Raw genomic sequence first — 20,806 nt, 5'->3', positions numbered from 1 at the left:
GAAAGCAATCAAATAACATCCCATGCTTCAAATTTGTCACACAACGTTTACCATACGTGCATGCTACGGGACTTGCCAACTTCAACACAAGTATTTCTCAATTCCACAATTACTCAACTAGCACAACTCTAATATTACCACCTTTATATCTCAAAACAACTATCAAGAATCAAACTTCTCATAGTATTTAATGCACTCTATATGAAGTTTTTATTATACCCATCTTGGATGCCTATCATAATAGGACTAATTTTGTAGCCAAAGAAAATTACCATGCTGTTCTAAAAGACTCTCAAAATAATTTAAGTGAAACATGGGAGATCAATAATTTCTATAAAATAAAACCACCACCGTGCTCTAAAAAGATATAAGTGAAGCACTAGAGCAAAATTATCTAGCTCAAAAAATATAGGTGAAGCACATAGAGTATTCTAATAAATTCCGATTCATGTGTGTCTTTCCCAAAAGGTGTGTACAGCAAGGATGATTGTGGTAAACTAAAAAGCAAAGACACAAATCATACAAGACGCTCCAAGCAAAACACATATCATGTGGTGAATAAAAATATAGCCTCAAGTAAAGTTACCGAGAGATGAAGATGAAAAAGGGGATGTCTTTCGGGGCATCCCCAAGATTAGGCTTTTGGTTGTCCTTGAATTTTACCTTGGGGTGCCATGGGCATCCCCAAGCTTAGGCTCTTGCCACTCCTTATTCCATAATCCATCAAATCCTTACCCAAAACTTGAAAACTTCACAACACAAAACTTAAAAGAAAATCTTCCTGAGCTCCGTTAGTAAAAGAAAACAAACCACCACTTCAAGGTACTGTAATGAACTCATTCTTGATTTATATTGGTGTTAAACCTACTGTATTCCAACTTTTCTATGGTTCATAAACTCTATTACTAGCCATAGATTCATCAAAATAAGCAAACAACACACGAAAAACAGAATCTGTCCAAAACAGAACAGTCTGTAGTAATCTGTAGGTTTCGAATACTTCTGCAACTCTAAAAATCCTGAGAAATTAGGACATCCTAAATAATTAGTATATTGATCTAGTTCAGTTGGAATTGGTATTTTATCACTCCCTGGTAAAAATGAAAATTATTCTCGTGAGCGCAAACTTTCTGTTTTTTTCAGCAAGATCAAAAAACAATCATCCAAGAAGATCCTAAAGGCTTTACTTGGCACAGACACTAATTAAAACATAAAATACACAATCATAAGAGAGGATAGATGATTTATTTATTACTTAACATGAACAAAAATCAAGGAACAAAAATAAAATTGGGTTGCCTCCCAACAAGCGCTATCGTTTAACGCCCTTAGCTAGGCATAAAAACAAGAATATATCTAGGTATTGCCATGATAATGATAAGGCAAATCACGAAAACTCATCTCATAATCCCTACGTTCAGCAGCAAGTTTTCTTTGTGGCAAGCAAAAGTAATCAAAAGGGCTAAATTTAATGGGACAAAAGTCCCCAATATCAAGCTCGGCAGTTATTGGTTCCTCCTTTGGCCCCTCATATTGCACAACCAACTCATCATTATAAGCATTCTTTTGGCAAAAATTCATGAGCCTGTGTTCAAGGGAAAAACCTAACCCATTGTTCTAGATAGCAAAATTATCATTAAGTTCAGAAATTCTGTCAACTAGAACATCGGTAGGAACCTTTTTTCTAAGGTTTTGATTAAAAGCAACATGATCTAAAGATCGTAAGCGCATTATGTATTCTCGATAGAAAATGATTGCTTCTATGGGAGGATGGCCGGCATCCACCCTATAATGCGCAAAAATTTCATCGGCCTCTTTTATTATAAATCTGAACTCATGAGCTAAAAAGATGGTAGCTGCTCACTTAATAGAAGAATGCTCAATATTAGAAAATTCTAGAAAAATCCTCTGTATGCAAGGATGCATGTGGATAAATTGTCTTTCAAGTTCAACCACAAGAAAAGATATAGCATCCGCAAGACTACTAGTTTTATGAAGAATAGACCCGCTCATGGTGGGCAAAGCACTGGCGCAAGTAAATAAATCTTGAATAACTCCTTTTCCAATAATATTACCACTACCGATCCGAAACTTTTTAGTGTATAAAATAGTAGGTTCTTAATGAGGATAATCAAAAGCATCAACGTTTCCCCCATCGTTACTATTATCCTTTTCAACGATAACCTTCCCAGTTTCAGACATGATGGCAACAAAACGTACTAAGAACGAACACACAAAAGGCAAGCAGAAAGAGACGAACGGAAGAAGGGCGAATAAAACGGCAAAGGTGAAGTGGGGGAGAGGAAAAAAAGAGGCAAATGGCAAATAATGTAATGCGAGGGATAAGAGTTTGTGATGGGTACTTAGTATGTCTTGACTTGAGCGTAGATCTCCCCGGCAATGGCGCCAGAAATCCTTCTTGCTCCCTCTTGAGCATGCATTGGTTTTCCCATGAAGAGGAAAGGGTGATGCAGCAAAGTAGCGTAAGTATTTCCCTCAGTTTTTGAGAACCAAGGTATCAATCCAGTAGAAGAGTACATGAAAATTGCCTAGTACCTGCACAAACAAATAAGAACCTTGCAACCAATGCGATAAAGAGGTTGTCAATCCCTTCACGGCCACTTGCAAAAGTGAGATCTGATAAAGATAATAAGATAAATATTTTTGGTATTTTTGTAAAGATTGCAAAATAAACGGCGACAGAAATGGCTAGTTGACAGGAAACTAATATGATGTAAAGTAGACCAGGGGGGCATAGGTTTCACTAGTGGCTTCTCTCAAGATAGCATATATTACGATGGGTGAAAAAATTACTGCCAAGCAATTGATAGAAAAGCGCATAGTTATGAGAATATCTAGGCATGATCATAAACATAGGCATCACGTCCGTGTCAAGTAGACCGAAACGATTCTGCATCTACTACTATTACTCCACACATTGATGTCTACTACACAACCTTCTTCTTGTAGACGTTGTTGGGCCTCCAAGTGCAGAGGTTTGTAGGACAGTAGCAAATTTCCCTCAAGTGGATGACCTAAGGTTTATCAATCCGTGGGAGGCGTAGGATGAAGATGGTCTCTCTCAAGCAACCCTGCAACCAAATAACAAAGAGTCTCTTGTGTCCCCAACACACCCAATACAATGGTAAATTGTATAGGTGCACTAGTTCGGCGAAGAGATGGTGATACAAGTGCAATATGGATGGTAGATATAGGTTTTTGTAATCTTAAAATATAAAAACAGCAAGGTAGCAAGTGATAAAAGTGAGCGTAAACGGTGTTGCAATGCTAGGAAACAAGGCCTAGGGTTCATACTTTCACTAGTGCAAGTTCTCTCAATAATAATAACATAATTGGATCATATAAATATCCCTCAACATGCAACAAAGAGTCACTCCAAAGTCACTAATAGTGGAGAACAAACGAAGAGATTATTGTAGGGTAGGAAACCACCTCAAAGTTATCCTTTCTGATCGATCTATTCAAGAGTCTGTAGTAAAATAACACAAAGCTATTCTTTCCGTTCGATCTATCCTAGAGTTCGTACTAGAATAACACCTTAAGACACAAATCAACCAAAACCCCAATGTCACCTAGATACTCCAATGTCACCTCAAGTATCCATGGGTATGATTATACGATATGCATCACACAATCTCAGATTCATCTATTCAACCAACACAAAGAACTTCAAAGAGTGCCCCAAAGTTTCTACCGGAGAGTCAAGACGAAAACGTGTGCCAACCCCTATGCATAAGTTCACGAGGTCACGGAACTCGCAAGTTGATCACCAAAACATACATCCAGTCGATCACGTGAAATCCCATTGTCACCATAGATAAGCACATGCAAGACATACATCAAGTGTTCTCAAATCCTTAAAGACTCAATCCGATAAGACAAATTCAAAGGGAAAACTCAATCCATTACAAGAGAGTAGAGGGGGAGAAACATCATAAGATCCAACTATAATAGCAAAGCTCGCGATACATCAAGATCGTGCCGAATCAAGAAAACGAGAGAGAGAGAGAGAGAGAGAGATCAAACACATAGCTATTGGTACATACCCTCAGCCCCGAGGGTGAACTACTCCCTCCTCGTCATGGAGAGCACCGGGATGATGAAGATGGCCACCGGAGAGGGATTCCCCCTCTGGCAGGGTGCCAGAACGGGTCTAGATTGGTTTTCGGTGGCTACAGAGGCTTGCGGCGGCGGAACTCCTGATCTAGGTTTCTTTCTGGAAGTTTGGGTATATATAAGAGGTGTTGGAGTCGGGAACAAGTCAGGGGGGGTCCCCGAGGCGGCCACAAGATAGGGGGGCACGCCCCCCACCCTCGTGGTGGCCTCGGGACTCCTCTGGTCCATCTCCGGTACTCCGTGGGCTTCTTCTAGTCCAAAAACAATCTCCGTGAAATTTCAGGTCAATTGGACTCTGTTTGGTTTTCCTTTTCTGCAATACTCAAAAATAAGGAAAAAACAGAAACTAGCACTAGGCTCTATGTTAAAAGGTTAGTCCCAAAAATCATATAAAATAGCATATAAATGCATATAAAACATCCAAGGTTGATAATATAATAGCAGGGAACAATCAAAAATTATAGATACGTTGGAGACATATCACACATCGACCGCTATCCAGCATGCATCTAGAGTATTAAGTTCATAAGAACAGAGTAACGCATTAGGCAAGATGACATGATGTAGAGGGATAAACTCAAGCAATATGATATAAACCCCATCTTTTTATCCTCGATGGCAACAATACAATACGTGCCTTGCTGCCCCTACTGTCACTGGGAAAGGACACCGCAAGATTGAACCCAAAGCTAAGCACTTCTCCCATTGCAAGAAAGATCTATCTAGTAGGCCAAACCAAACTGATAATTCGAAGAGACTTGCAAAATATCAAATCATGCATGTAAGAATTCATAGAAGAATACAATATTGTTCATAGGTAAACTTGATCATAAACCCACAATTCATCAGATCTCGGCAAACACACAGCAAAAAGAATTACATCGAATAGATCTCCAAGAACATCGAGGAGAACTTTGTATTGAGATCCAAAGAGAGGGAAGAAGCCATCTAGCTAATAACAATGGACCCGAAGGTCTGTGGCAAACTACTCACACATAATCGGAGAGGCTATGGTGTTGATGTAGAAGCCCTCCGTGATCGAATCCTCCTCTAGCAGATCGCCAGAAAAGGTCCCCAGATGGGATCTCATGGGTACAGAAGGTTGCGGCGGTGGAGAAGTGGTTTTGTGGCTCCCTTGGATGTTTTCAGGGTATAAGAGTGTATATAGGCGAAAGAAGTAGGTTGGTGGAGCTACGAGGGGCCCACGAGGGTGGGGGGCGCGCCTGCCCCCCTGGGGAGCCATCAGTCCATAAATGGATCGCTGGAGCTTGCACACTTCGTTAGCACCTTTTGGATTGACAAAACCTTCCGGTTGCATCATATACAACTCTTCTTTAAGATATCCATTAAGGAATGCAGTTTTGACATCCATTTGCCAAATTTCATAGTCATAAAATGCGGCAATTGCTAATATGATTCGGACAGACTTAAGCATCGCTACGGGTGAGAAGGTCTCATCATAGTCAACTCCTTGAACTTGTCGAAAACCTTCCGCAACAAGTCGAGCTTTGTAGACAGTAACATTACCGTCAGCATCAGTCTTCTTCTTGAAGATCCATTTATTCTCTATGGCTTGCCGATCATCGGGCAAGTCAACCAAAGTCCACACTTTGTTCTCATACATGGATCCCATCTCAGATTTCATGGCTTCAAGCTATTTTGCGGAATCTGGGCTCATCATCGCTTCCTCATAGTCCATAGGTTCGTCATGGTCAAGTAACATGACCTCCAGAACAGGATTACCGTACCACTCTAGTGCGGATCTTGCTCTGGTTGACCTACGAGGTTCGGTAGTAACTTGATCAGAAGTTTCATGATCAACATCATTAACTTCCTCACTAATTGGTGTAGGAATCACTGGAACCGATTTCTGTGATGGACTACTTTCCAATAAGGGAGAAGGTACAGTTACCTCATGTGACGCCCCCGTTTTGACCGTACACTAATCATACACGCAAACGTGTACGATCAAGATCAGGGACTCACGGGAAGATATCACAACACAACTCTACAAATAAAATAAGTCATACAAGCATCATGTTAGAAGACAGGGGCCTCGAGGGCTCGAATACAAGAGCTCGATCATAGACGAGTCAGCGGAAGCAACAATATCTGAGTACAGACATAAGTTAAACAAGATTGCCTTAAGAAGGCCAGCACAAACTGAGATACAGATCGAAAGAGGCGCAGGCCTCCTGCCTGGGATCCACCTAAACTACTCCCGGTCGTCGTCAGCGGGCTGCACGTAGTAGTAGGCACCTCCCGAGTAGTAGTAGTCATTGTCGACGGTGGCGTCTGGCTCCTGGGCTCCAACGTCTGGTCGCAGCAATCGAGTATAGAAAGGGGGAAAAGGGGGAGCAAAGCAACCGTGAGTACTCATCCAAAGTACTCGCAAGCAAGGAGCTACACTACATATGTATGCATTGGTATCAAATGGAAAAGGCTATCATATGTGGACTGAACTGCAGAATGCCGAAATAAGAGGGGGATAGCTAGTCCTGTCGAAGACTACGCTTCTGGTAATCTCCATCTTGCAACAGGAGAAGAGAGTAGATGGTAAGTTCACCAAGTAGCATCGCATAGCATAATCCTAACCGATGATCCTCCCCTCGTCGCCCTGTGAGAGAGCAACCACCGGTTGTATCTGGCACTTGGAAGGGTGCGTTTTATTAAGTATTCGGTTCTAGTTGTCATAAGGTCAAGGTACAACTCCAAGTCGTCCTGTTACCAAAGATCACAGCTATTCGAATAGATTAACTTCCCTGCAGGGGTGCACCACATAACCCAACACGCTCGATCCCATTTGGCCGGACACACTTTCCTGGGTCATGCCCGGCCTTGGAAGATCAACACGTCGCAGCCCTACCTAGGCACAACAGAGAGGTCAGCACGGCACGCCGGTCTAAATCCTATGGCGCAGGGGTCTGGGCCCATCGCCCTTTGCACACCTGCACGTTGCGAACGCGGCCGGAAGCAGACCTAGCCTAGTAGGCGTTCCAGTCCAATCCGGCGCGCGCCGCTCAGTCGCTGACGTCACGAAGGCTTCGGCTGATACCACGACGTCGAGTGCCCATAACTGTCCCCGCGTAGATGGTTAGTGCGTATAGGCCAGTAGCCAGACTCAGATCAAATACCAAGATCTCGTTAAGCGTGTTATTTGAAATAACCGCGAACGCCGACCAGGGCCAGGCCCACCTCTCTCCTAGGTGGTCTCAACCCTGTCGCTTCGCCACAAAGATCCACTCAGAGGGCCGTCGGGACAAACGTCCTTTCGGACCCAATCCGTGAATCACTCGCGGGTACTCCTACGAGCCGACCCGTCTTTAGTCACACAAGTATCATATATTATGTATAGGTATATACCCGTGATCAACTCCCGAGTGATCACTGGCCCGATAGTATAGCATGGCAGACGGACAAGAATGTATGGCCATCTGATGATAAACTAGCATCCTATACTAAGCATTAGGATTGCAGGTAAGGTACAACAGTAGTAGCAGTAGCAAGGACAGGCTATGCAACATGATAGGATTAACGGAAAGCAGTAACATGCTACACTACTCTAATGCAAGCAGTATAGAGGAGAGTAGGCGATATCTGGTGATCAAGGGGGGGCTTGCCTGGTTGCTCTGGCAAGAGAGAGGGGTCGTCAACACCGTAGTCGTACTGGGTAGCAGCGGCGTCGGTCTCGGGGTCTAGCGAGAGAAGAGGGGGAAGAAACAGTAAATATAATGCAAACAAAAGCATGACGATGCATGACATGACAAAGCATGATGCTAGGTGTGCCCTAACGCGATATGAGGTGGTACTGGTGAAGGGGGAAACATCCGGGAAAGTATTCCCGGTGTTTCGCGTTTTTGGACAGATGAACCGGAGGGGGAAAGTTGCGTATTTGCTATGCTAGGGATGCGTGGCGGACGAATGTGTTGCGTATCCGGATTCGTCTAGTCGTTCTGAGCAACTTTCATGTTGAAAATATTTTAATCCGAGTTACGAATTAAAAGATATGATTTTCTAAAGATTTTATTAATTTCTGGAATTAAATTAATTATTTAAATTAATTCGAAAATGAACTAATGACATCAGCATGATGTCATGCTAACATCAGCAGTCAACAGAGTTGACTGGTCAACCTGACCAGTGGGTCCCACTGGTCAGTGACACATTATTTTTAAACAGTTTAATTAATCTAATCAAAATTAATTAGGGGTGGGCCCCACTGTCATAAAAATTAATTAGCTAATTAACTAACCAGGTTAATTAGATAACTAATGTTTAATTAGTTTAATTATTTGTTTAGTTTAATTAATCAAAATTAATTAAGTTAATTACTTCCGTAATTAATTAATTATATTATATTATTATTATTTTTTATATAATTTTTTAATTCTTTTTTTTATAAACGTTCTGGGGGCTTGAGGCCCCACTTGTCATAGGGCCAGCGGGCCAACAGGGTTAAAGGGCGCGGGGTGTGGGGCACAGCCCGAGCGGTTCGGGCGCTGCAGGCATCCGCCCGTTTGGGCGCCTGTCTACGCCAGTGAATGGTGCCGGGACGCCGGCAACTGCGGCAAGCGCAACAGCGAGCGGGGCGACTGGCCGGCAGCGGCGACTGAGGCCGGGCGAGGGGAGCAGGGGCGTGCGGTGGGGCGTGGGCGCGCGCCGGCGAGCCGGGGCGCGGCCAAGCGCGGATGTGCGCGCGCATCAGCGGCGCGTGGCCAGGGGGCGGACGCGCGGATCCGGTGAAGGTCAGCGCGTAGTGGGGCGAGGGCGCGGCCGGCAGCCACGGCGAGCGGAGGCGGGCGCTAGAAGCGGTGGGGTGAAGGCGGAGATGGCCGCGGGGCGAGGCACGAGCGGGCGCGGGCTCACGCGCGCGCGTGGCGCGTAGGCGCGGCGAGGCCGGGAGCACGACGGCAGCAGTACGGGGCGGCACCGGCGCGGACGACCTAGGGAAAGGGGTAGGGGAGATGGGGTCATACCCCCGGTGCAGGGGTTCGGTCGGCGATGTTCGGGGCGGCCAGCGTGGAGGGGATGAGGAGGCGGCAGTCCGGCGAGCTGGCGAAGGTGTCGAGGTCCGGCGACGGCACGACGAGGTGGCAGCGTTCGGCGACGGCGTGGTGAGGTAGAGGCCTCGGGCGGCGTCTCGCGGTGCGAAGGAGGGGCGAGGAGGCGAGGCGACGGCAGCTGGTGGTCGGAGGCGCCGGACGGGTGCGGTGTCGGGGCGAGCGGCGGGGTCAGGACGTGGCCCGATCCAGATCCCAAATCGGGGGGAGGAGAGGAGCGTGGGTGCGTGTGGGGAAGTGGGGGGGTCTGGTGGTTAGGGTTCGGGTGTGTGGGGTGGCCTAATAGGCCAGGGGGCAGCATGGGGTGGGCCGGTTTGGCCGTGTGGGATGGGTCGAGGCCCATGGGGAGCTGGGGGGGGTCTTCTCATTTCCTTTTCTTTTTGTTAGTTTTGTTTTTCCCTTCTTATTTTTCTTTTATTCTGTTTTATCTCTGTTTCCTATTGTTTTAGTTTTTGTAAAATATATACTAGGCATCTAATCTAGTATTTCAATTTAGTCCATTGTCACAAAAAGTCTAGTCCCCAAATAATTTAGTTTGGTATTTTATTAATTAGTAAAGGCATTGAAATAATTAGGTTTGCTACTATTTAAATCATTTTAGTGCAGTTAAGCATTTCATAAAAGTTTGGTTTCACCACCACAATCACCTATGCATTTTCTGGCACGACACGAACATTTTAGTTTCATTGTTTGAAAACTTTTGTTGTTTGCCTGATTTTTTAATTTGGATTCGAATCGGTTTCAATCTAACGCGAGATCAGCAACGGTAATTGAGGTGACGTGGCGTCATTAGTAGAGGTTCACTGTAGCTTAAGTATCCGGGCATCACAATTCTCCTCCACTACAAGAAATCTCGTCCCGAGATTTAAGAGGGGTCTAAGGGGGAAAGGTTTGGTTACGAAATTCTAACGAATCTTCTCAGTCTTGGTTGCTCCTCTCGAATTGGTCGATCCATTATATTGATGTCTTCATTTTTCTGCTTCAGGTCATCAATATGAAGTCGACATCCTTTCTTTGGGGGTTCCATCGTACTTATGAAAGAATAAGGGGGTTATTCCGGGAGAACGAACCTCTACAAGGTCGACTATCTGGTCGATAACATCGGGGAAGGTGGTAGAAAGTAACTCTCGAATTGAAACTTAAGAAAATATCGAGAGCAAAGTAATGAGGTTTCATGGGAAGTTTCGAGCGAGCAGGCAACCGTTCGATGCCTGAAACAGGCGTGAAAGGGGCTCAAAGCAATCGATAATAAGTATTGCATCCGGTAACAGATTTGATGATCCCTCGGAAGGTGGCTCGTGAATTACATATGAGGCCACACGCGAGGAACAACCTTGGGAACAGGGGGTGCAGGAGAGTCGGGTTTCGATCCTGTGGAACTGTGGGTTATGGGCCCACCATGTGGTCCAAAAGTAGGAAGGACGTCGACATATTGCATGGTCATGGTAGCAAGGCATGGCAGAGGATAGCCTGTTATTTATGTTGGCAACAACGTTGGTACCAAGGGCGAGGGACGATGAGAACCATTTTCCTGCTCGTTGAACAAGGCGGACCAATAGGCAAACTTCTCGTCCATCGGTGGTTACCAGAATGTCAACAACAATAGTAATAGGGTCTTACTGACAGAGTTGTACACTGAGGTGCTTATAAAAGCAGTGACATATTACTGCTTAGATCATTTAAACCTCAAGAAGGTTAAACAGAACAATGGAAAGGAAAATGTGATTATTAGATTAAACAGATCAATGGGAAGGAAAATGTGTTTAAACACATATTTCAGGGGTATATCCTTCCCAAGAACAAGCAGAGTATGATATCCAAGACCGGATAGAAGATAGAAAACCACTTAAGTAAGGGGGAGGAAGCTCATGATATTACCCATACAACGGTGTTTGGATAATTGAGCAGGAAACATTTAGCATTAGCATTCAATGTTTTTGTTGAAAATCGGAATACCATAGACATGCTTCGAGATAGCATTGACATGGCTGTCAAGCAAAGATTACACTTCGGATACACGAAGGATCCATCAGGAACAACTTGTAGAATAAGCCTTACAATTTCCTCATGGAAGAATGGATAATATTGCTAAAAGGAAGAACTATAACAATAGGCCCTCCAGCCAGGTGTGCTAGGCATGACATCACCTTACCGGGTCATATAAAGACCAACGTTATAACTCTTGGAAAATGAGTCCCAACCATCATATCTGACCGGGATCCATATCTGATTGGTGTCAGGATACATCAGACTCAGGATGCCTGAGAAGAAAAGGTGCAACACGATTTGACGAGATGACATTGTGAGATTCTCAGAAATGATCTATGGAAGTGAGCTCTGAAACAAGAGTTCTTCAGTAAACCAAGGAGAGGATGAGGAGGTGGCTGATAGGCTTAGCAACAAATCATCGAGATTTCCAAAGGATTGATTTCCACAATTATGTGAATAAGGAAATATCATTTGTCGGATCAAATGATATAATGATGTATGCTCGAGGGAAACATACACAACTGTACAATGATAGAAGGGTGCACCCAGGAATCTGGACTAGATAGCACGATCAATGTTCGAATGATGATTCAATAAGCAATAGACTTAGAATGAAACTGTAGACCAATAACTTCAAAGCAAAGGGTTGCTAGAAGTTTAGAATTTACACATCACAAACCATTTGTCGGTATTCCGATTAGAAACAACACGGAGACCAAGAAATGAACGCAAAAGGTGAGAGATATTACTATATCAAGAATTCTCAAGAGGTGGTAAAATTACCACGACATTCTTGACATAAAAGGTGGTAGTATTCCAAGGTAAAGAAGAACAAATGCTGGATAGCAAGGATCTCAAGGTATAACACAAAACACGAATAAGTTTGTGTTGAACGGAAGGCAATAAAGTGGTCGATGATAACACAAACCATTGAGGGGCGAGGATGGTATTTCTCATCAAGAATTCGATATATAACTTGGAAGAGCTTAGGATGTTGATGATGACCACGACACATTTGTCGAGAGATTTCATGAAGATGTAATCGGTTGGCGATGACATCAAGTCAAATGATGATGCAGCGAAAGTCAAATAATACTTGAAGAAGAACTCATAAGAAGTTATGCAGTTCCGTGATAATCTCGAGATACCAGAGGGGGTAATACTCGATGACAGATCAAAGTAGAGGTTGGACTGGGGTATTGCTCTACAGAAGACAAGCGCTTAAACTTGCACGCGAAATGGTATTTAAAGGAGAACATGGTCGGAACCACGATTGCAAAAGGCCAGATCCCAGATATAAGATGAACTTATACCAAAGGAATAATTTAATTTAAGAGAAGATTTAACGATAAGATCTACATCGTGTCCTTGGGCATGAACACAAAGTTTAAGGTCGACTCCCACTTCTCCAATGCATAACCTTTCATTCACTTCTCACTTTTGAAGAAGTTGTAGTGTTGAAATTTCATCTGGCAAAATACCAGAAGGGTATGACTCGTGAAAACTTTCGAGTTCACACAGTTTAGAGAAGGCATATGTTCAACCCATAGGGGCTTCTTAGAAACATATACCACAAGTTTCAAGGGTAAATATCACAAGCTCGAAAGTAGAGCAAGGTTGAGAAAGTACATGATACAATTTACCAAAGGCATTATGTATCCAAGGGAAGGCTCACAAGGTTATTGAATATGAAGGACGCTACCGGATAAAATCCATTAAAGGATCTGCCGGTCCATAACAGAGCTGACGTTAGCATCGGCACACAACCAGAGGAAGTAACAATGCAAAGGCATTGGATTATGGAAACAACTGACTAATCCAGAGCTCAAATGCTAAGGAATTATGATTTTCAAATCAAGGGATCACAAGCGATGTTCTGATTAGGGATGGATAAGTTGAATAGCCTTAGGGGTACAATCAACGGCAATTGGATCTGTTGAGAACCAGCTCATGTTTAAAATGACGTCTGAGCCGGAAGATAATTTAAAAGGATCAACTGATGACTGCGTGCATTCGCACTCATGTTAAATCAAAGGGATCAAAATGACGGTGCCTAAGGATACTAATGAATATTGCCAGACATATGGAAAGCATCCATCATGCAAGCAGACAAGTATTGCAGAGCAATAAGCTACTAAGGATTTTTGGAGGATCGAATAGTATTTCGATGATCATTGTGAAACACATGAACAACTGGGGGATGAGCGGATACTCGATAAGTGCGAGAATTATCCGTAGGGGTATTCAGGTGACAAAGAACAACAAGGCAGTAAGCCCAAAGAATTATCGAAACAACGACGAGTATTACGGGGTATCTTGTAATAACAAGACCAATTGGGAATAAAAGTAAGAACGAAGGGTGTAAGTATTTATCCATAGGGATTTTTCGGTGGTAGGGAATTGCAAAAGCAACGGGCACAAGGTCTTGAGAAAATATCGGAGAGTATTGTCAAAATCTTCTGTTGAAGCAGTCGACCATCCGTAATGAAAGGGTTCTCCGGCATGAAGTGGTAACGAGAACCTAGAGTTAGATTTTAGCAAAATCATTTAACCCGAATAGAAGAGAGATCAGAGTCCTAGGGTAAGGATCGAGGAGTAAAAGATCCTAATACCACCCAGATGGCGACGTGGGCCTGTAAGGCACACAACCATGTTAGTAAACGTTTTTTGCAATGTGTAGACTCAACTTCAGCCAAGGAGCGTGGAAGGGGGATTCCTACAGGCAGTCGGCTCTGATACCAACTTGTGACGCCCCCGTTTTGACCGTACACTAATCATACACGCAAACGTGTACGATCAAGATCAGGGACTCACGGGAAGATATCACAACACAACTCTACAAATACAATAAGTCATACAAGCATCATATTACAAGCCAGGGGCCTCGAGGGCTCGAATACAAGAGCTCGATCATGGACGAGTCAGCGGAAGCAACAATATCTGAGTACAGACATAAGTTAAACAAGATTGCCTTAAGAAGGCTAGCACAAACTGAGATACAGATCGAAAGAGCCGCAGGCCTCCTGCCTGGGATCCACCTAAACTACTCCTGGTCATCGTCAGCGGGCTGCACGTAGTAGTAGGCACCTCCCGAGTAGTAGTAGTCGTCATCGACGGTGGCGTCTGGCTCCTGGGCTCCAACGTCTGGTCGCAGCAATCGAGTATAGAAAGGGGGAAAAGGGGGAGCAAAGCAACCGTGAGTACTCATCCAAAGTATTCGCAAGCAAGGAGCTACACTACATATGTATGCATTGGTATCAAATGGAAAAGGCTATCATATGTGGACTAAACTGCAGAATGCCGGAATAAGAGGGGGATAGCTAGTCCTATCGAAGACTACGCTTCTGGTAACCTCCATCTTGCAGCAGGAGAAGAGAGTAGATAGTAAGTTCACCAAGTAGCATCGCATAGCATACTCCTAACCGATGATCCTCCCCTCGTCGCCCTGTGAGAGAGCGACCACCGGTTGTATCTGGCACTTGGAAGGGTGTGTTTTATTAAGTATCCGGTTCTAGTTGTCATAAGGTCAAGGTACAACTCCAAGTCGTCCTGTTACCAAAGATCACGGCTATTCGAATAGATTAACTTCCCTGCAGGGGTGCACCACATAACCCAACACGCTCGATCCCATTTGGCCGGACACACTGATAGAGGCTAAGGTGTCCCGATATTTCGATGAGATGGTGGCTATCGTTTTCTGTGGGAGTTCGACCTTGACGATCCGACTACGAACGTGCGAGACGTCGCGCCTTAGCAATCGCTAAACCAACTTCCGAGGGTTATTGACCACGCCGGAGCACGATCAACCTGACCACGAGGGTCTGTTTCCTGCGAGCAAACGAAGAACAAGCAAGAAACTGAGATTGCAATCGGGATATTGCGAATATAAGATGAAAGCTTTATTGATCAAGGTGGGGTTCTGTGACGTCTTGGTCTGGTCGTTGGACACAAACGAAGTACGCGAAGTTGCAGCTATGGCGAACTTTTAATCTAAACAAAACCCAAAGTCTAAACGACGCCCTAAGGGCTGTATATATGGAGGAAGAGGGGGGAATTTCGTGGCCCTTGAGGGTGGGGTCCGAAACCAACCCTAACTCTTGTTTCCCCACACATACGGACTCTAAAAATAGCCTATACTTAAGTATTTCGAAATTACATGGGCCTGACCCATTAATAAGGTGACGCAGCACCTAGAATAGCCTATGGACGAATATTATGGAAGTGGCATCTTGTATATTTCGTCCAAGGCTTCATGCACTCCTTATGGCGGCATCAAAGTCCTGAAATCATCACTTGTAACTCCGTTCTTGATCCCCTTGCGCATGCCATCAACTCCATGCGTGTTCTTGCTCCAATGTTCATCCTTCTCCAAGCTAGGCCCTTCATTTGTAAGCAAAACAAATGTATCCAATTTAGGCAGCATCATAATCTCATGAACATTAGAATCATTACCAAGAAACGAAAGTACCTGGTAATTTAATTGGCGTGCGCGAGCTCTAGTAATTGGTCCAGTATATGTAACAGTAGGGGCTGTGGGTGTAACAATGGTATTGATGTCCTCATCATCCTCCCCTTCTTGAAACGAAGTCGTCCTCGACGGAAGCGCATCTTCCTCACCCAAATAAGGCTTCAAATCTGCAATGTTAAAAGTGGGACTAACCCCAAAATCTACAGGTAGCTCAAGTTTATATGCATTATCATTTATTTTCTCTAACACCTTAAAAGGACCATCAGCACGTGGCATTAGCTTTGATTTGCGCAGATTAGGAAATCTATCTTTACGCAAATGTAACCAAACAAGATCTCCAGGCGCAAACACAACATGTTTTCTACCCTTATCTCCAGCAAGTTTATATTTAGCATTCATACGCTCAATGTTTTCCTTAGTTAACTCATGCATTTTTAAAATCAATTCAGAACGTTCTTTAGCATCAAAATTAACCTTCTCTGAAGATGGAATAGGCAACAAATCAATAGGTGCACGAGGTAGGAAACCATACACAATTTTAAAAGGGCACATCTTAGTAGTAGAATGCAATGAGCGATTATAAGCAAATTCAATATGAGGCAAGCATTCTTCCCACATTTTCTTGTTATTCTTCAAAACAGCCCTAAGCATAGTAGACAATGTTCTATTGACTACTTCAGTTTGTCCATCAGTTTGGGGGTGACAAGTAGTACTAAAAAGCAGCTTAGTCCCCAACTTAGCCCATAAACATCTCCAAAAGTGGCTAAGAAATTTAGTATCACGATCTGAAACAATAGTATTTGGCACACCATGTAAGCGAATAATTTCACGAAAGAACAAATCAGCAACATTAACAGCATCATCGCTTTTATGACATGGTATAAAGTGTGCCATTTTCGAGAACCTATCCACGACAACAAATATGCTATCCTTCTTTGTTCGAGGTAAACCTAAAACAAAGTCCATAGATATATCCTCCCAAGGAACACTAGGTACTGGCAAAAGCATATATAAACCATGAGGATTGAGTCGTGACTTAGCTCTTTGACATGTAGTGCAGCGAGCAACAAAACGCTCAACATCCCGTCTCATCTTTGGCCAAAAGAAATGTGTAGCAAGTATATCCTCCGTCTTCTTGACGCCAAAGTGTCCCATTAATCCTCCTCCATGCGCCTCCTGCAACAACAAAAGACGAACGGAGCTAGCTGGAATGCATAGCTTGTTAGCACGAAACACAAATCCATCGTTAAGAACGAACTTGTTCCAAGTTCTCCCTTCCTTACAATTCTGCAATACATCTTTAAATTCAGCATCATGAACATATTGATCTTTGATGGTCTCCAAACCAAATATTTTAAAGTCAAGTTATGAAAGCATAGTATAACGACGAGACAAGGCATCAGCAATAACATTTTCTTTACCCTTCTTGTGTTTAATGACATAAGGGAAAGTCTCAATGAATTCAACCCATTTAGCATGTCTACGGTTCAGTTTTTCTTGACTTTTAATGTGTTTCAAAGATTCATGATCAGAATGTATAACAAATTCCTTGGGCCATAAATAATGTTGCCATGTTTCTAAGGTCCGAACAAGAGCATATAATTCTTTATCATAAGTAGAATAGTTCAGACTAGGCCCACTCAATTTTTCAGAAAAGTATGCAACAGGTTTTCCATCTTGTAATAACACACCTCCTAATCCAATTCCACTAGCATCACATTCAAGCTCAAAAGTCTTATTGAAATTAGGAAGTTGGAGTAAAGGAGCATGTGTCAACTTATCTTTCAAAATCGTGAAGGCTTCTTCCTGTGCGGTACCCCAAACAAAAGGCACATCCTTCTTTGTAAGCTCGTTGAGAGGTGCAGCAATGGTGCTGAAATCTCTCACAAAACGCCTATAGAAACCAGCGAGGCCAAGGAAACTCCTCACTTGTGTGACCGTTTTGGGCTGCGGCCAACTCTCAATAGCTTCAATCTTGGCTTTATCAACTTCAACTCCCTGTGGAGTAACAACATAGCCAAGAAAAGATACTCGGTCGGTGCAAAAGGTGCACTTTCCAAGGTTTCCAAACAAACGTGCATCACGTAGAGCAATAAAAACAGCACGTAAATGTTCCAAATGTTCCTCCAAAGATTTGCTATAAATCAATATGTCATCAAAGTAAACTACCACAAATCGTCCAATGAAAGCACGTAAAACTTCGTTCATTAACCTCATGAAAGTACTAGGTGCATTAGTTAACCCAAAAGGCATGACTAACCACTCATATAATCCAAACTTAGTTTTAAATGCTGTTTTCCATTCATCTCCCAATTTCATACGAATTTGATGGTATCCACTACGCAAAATCAACTTGGAGAATATTGTAGAGCACTCAATTCATCAAGCATATCATCTAGCCTAGAATAGATGACGATAACGAATAGTAATATTATTAATGCCTCTACAATCAACGCACATACGCGACGTACCATCCTTTTCGCACTAAAATGAATAGGAACAGCACAAGAACTAAGGGATTCGCGTATATAACCTTTTCGAGCAGTTCTGTACTTCGCATAATCTCTTCGTCTCCTCTGATTGTACGGTATGGTGCACGGTGGGTAGACACCGGAATTAAGTCAATTTGGATGCTCAATCCCTCGAATAGGTGTAATCCCGGTGCACGTCTTGTGGAAAAGACGTCATCGAACTCCTGCCAAAATGTTAATGACAGCAGGGGGCAAAGAGGAAGGCACGTCCTCGAATGAAAATAATGCCTCTTTGCACACAAAAGCATAGCAAACAGATTTGCTAAAATCTAGCTCATCAATATCAGATTTGGTGGCAAGTAAAATGCACTTTTCAATTTAATTTCAGAAAGCAACACTAGATGGTTTATTATTAGGCTTCATTTGGTGCTCAAATTCTTTTGCCACAATCTGATTTTCACTCTTATTTGTCTCCTGTTTTGCTTTATTAGCTCTATTAATATCATCTTTCAAAATGGAATCAGGAGTCATAGGAAGCAAAGTAATATTTTTATCGTTATGAACAAGAGTATACTGATTGTTTCTACCATGGTGTATAGAATTTTTATCAAATTGCCATGGTCTACCAAGTAATAAGGAACATGCTTGCATAGGTACCACATCACAATCAACATAATCAGCATATGTAGAGATACTAAAATACACACGAACAGTACATGTTACCTTAACCTTGCCGCTGTTGTTGAATCATTGGATGTAGTAAGGATGTGGATGTGGTCTTGTGGTGAGAGATAGCTTCTCCACCATCCCCATGCTAGCCAAGTTATTGCAGCTCCCTCCATCTATGATCACGCGAACAGAACATTCCTTCACAACTCCCTTTGTATGGAACAAATTATGCCTCTGATTTTGCTCAGCTTATGTAACCTGCACACTCAAAACACGTTGAGCAACTAAACATTCATACCTATCAGCATCTTCAGGAGCCATGTATTGCGTCTCATGATCAGAATCGTCTCCACCGTGTTCGTCACATGTAATAAGAGCCAAAGTCTCCTCATCATAGTCACTAGCGGACTCATACCCACCATCCTCAGTAACAATCATCACACGCTTAGATGGGCATTCTCTCGCATAATGACCTCCACCCTTGCAACGTCGACAAATAATATCATGTGTTTGCCCTGTTGATGCCATGGATGAAGAAGAGCTCTTTGCAGGCCCAGAAGGTGTGCTCTTGGCAGATAGTGGTGATTGTGCCTGCTTTATTGTATCACGGTTGGAGGTGGTAGCCGACGGAGGCGCCGGTGTAGCAGAACGTGTGGAACTAGATGATGCACGTGGTGTCCATGATGAAGGTCGACCTGCAGAAAAGTTAGTCCGTGCCAATGCCTATCGATCCAGCACTTCACGTTCAGCTTTACAAGCAAGATGGAATAAACGCGTGATATTAGTATACTCCTTATACTCTAGAATCGTCTGAATCTCTCTATTTAATCCACCCATAAAACGTGCAAGCATAGCTTCATTCTCCTCAACAATACCACATCTAATCATGCCAGTTTGTAATTCCTGATAATATTCTTCTACAGAATTTTTTCCCTGTCTTAAGCGCTGCAATTTTTGAAGTAATTCACGTTGATAATATGGTGGAACCCAACGAGTACGCATAGCAGTTTTCAAAGCAGCCCAAGTAGCCGGAATAGGATATAATCTACAATGCTCAGACCACCAAACACATGCAAAACTAGTGAAAGCACAAACAGCAGCAGGAACACGTCTCTCCTCGGGATATTGTAAACATGTAAATCGTTGTTCAGTTTCTAACTCCCAAGTAAGATATATATCAGGAACATATCTACCCTCAAATGGTGGAATATTCAATTTTAGTTTAGGGAGATGGTCATGATCTCGTACCTGAGGGTGAGCCCTACCATTGCCATTATTTGCATGTGGACGACCTGGTGGTTGCTGTGCTGTTGGTGGCACGTAGTTCTGATTTTGATCAACCTCATCCTCATAATCTCCCACATAAGCATCCTCCTCCACATCAGCAGTAGGAGCCACAGAAGTATCAACAGCAGCACCAGCAGTTTGGCCCGACTGAAGAGGGACACGGCTCGCTCGGCGGAGGGCTGTTTCCCGACGTGGAGGTAGTCGATGTTGTTGCTGTTGTTGCAGAGGTGCGGCAGGAGCAGCCGGTGGTGGTGGTGGAAAACGCGAAAGCAATTCAGCAAACTTGTTATCGAGCTTTGTTTCAAACGTCTTCTCCATGCCATCTATCTTCTCCATGGCCTCTTCAAATCTGTTTATCACATCTTGCACCTGTCCATTCATCATTTGCTGGAACGTATCATGAAGCTCCTTGTTCGTCAAGTTCTCCCAGTCAGTCTCGTCGGCTTGTGATCCTGGCATGGTTAGCAGCAATAGAAACACACAATAATATGATCCTACAGACTACTAACAAGTGGTGGTGGTGGCGGGTGTCACAAATCCGTCAAGCAAACTCAAATTCTTACCAGTTCTTACCCAGCAGCAGGCGGTGATCGGCAACCGTTGTAGTCAAAAACTCTCAAAAGCTTGGATAGAGCGATTGCCAGGGAGAGTCAAACGCACGACATAGATGTATGTGGAGCTGGGAAGGCTTATAGTATTGTAGCAAAAAGGGTCAGCAATAATCA

Source organism: Triticum urartu, chromosome 1 (assembly GCF_003073215.2).
Source record: "Triticum urartu cultivar G1812 chromosome 1, Tu2.1, whole genome shotgun sequence".
In the NCBI taxonomy this organism is placed as follows: domain Eukaryota; kingdom Viridiplantae; phylum Streptophyta; class Magnoliopsida; order Poales; family Poaceae; genus Triticum; species Triticum urartu.
This window is presented reverse-complemented; position numbering follows the sequence as displayed.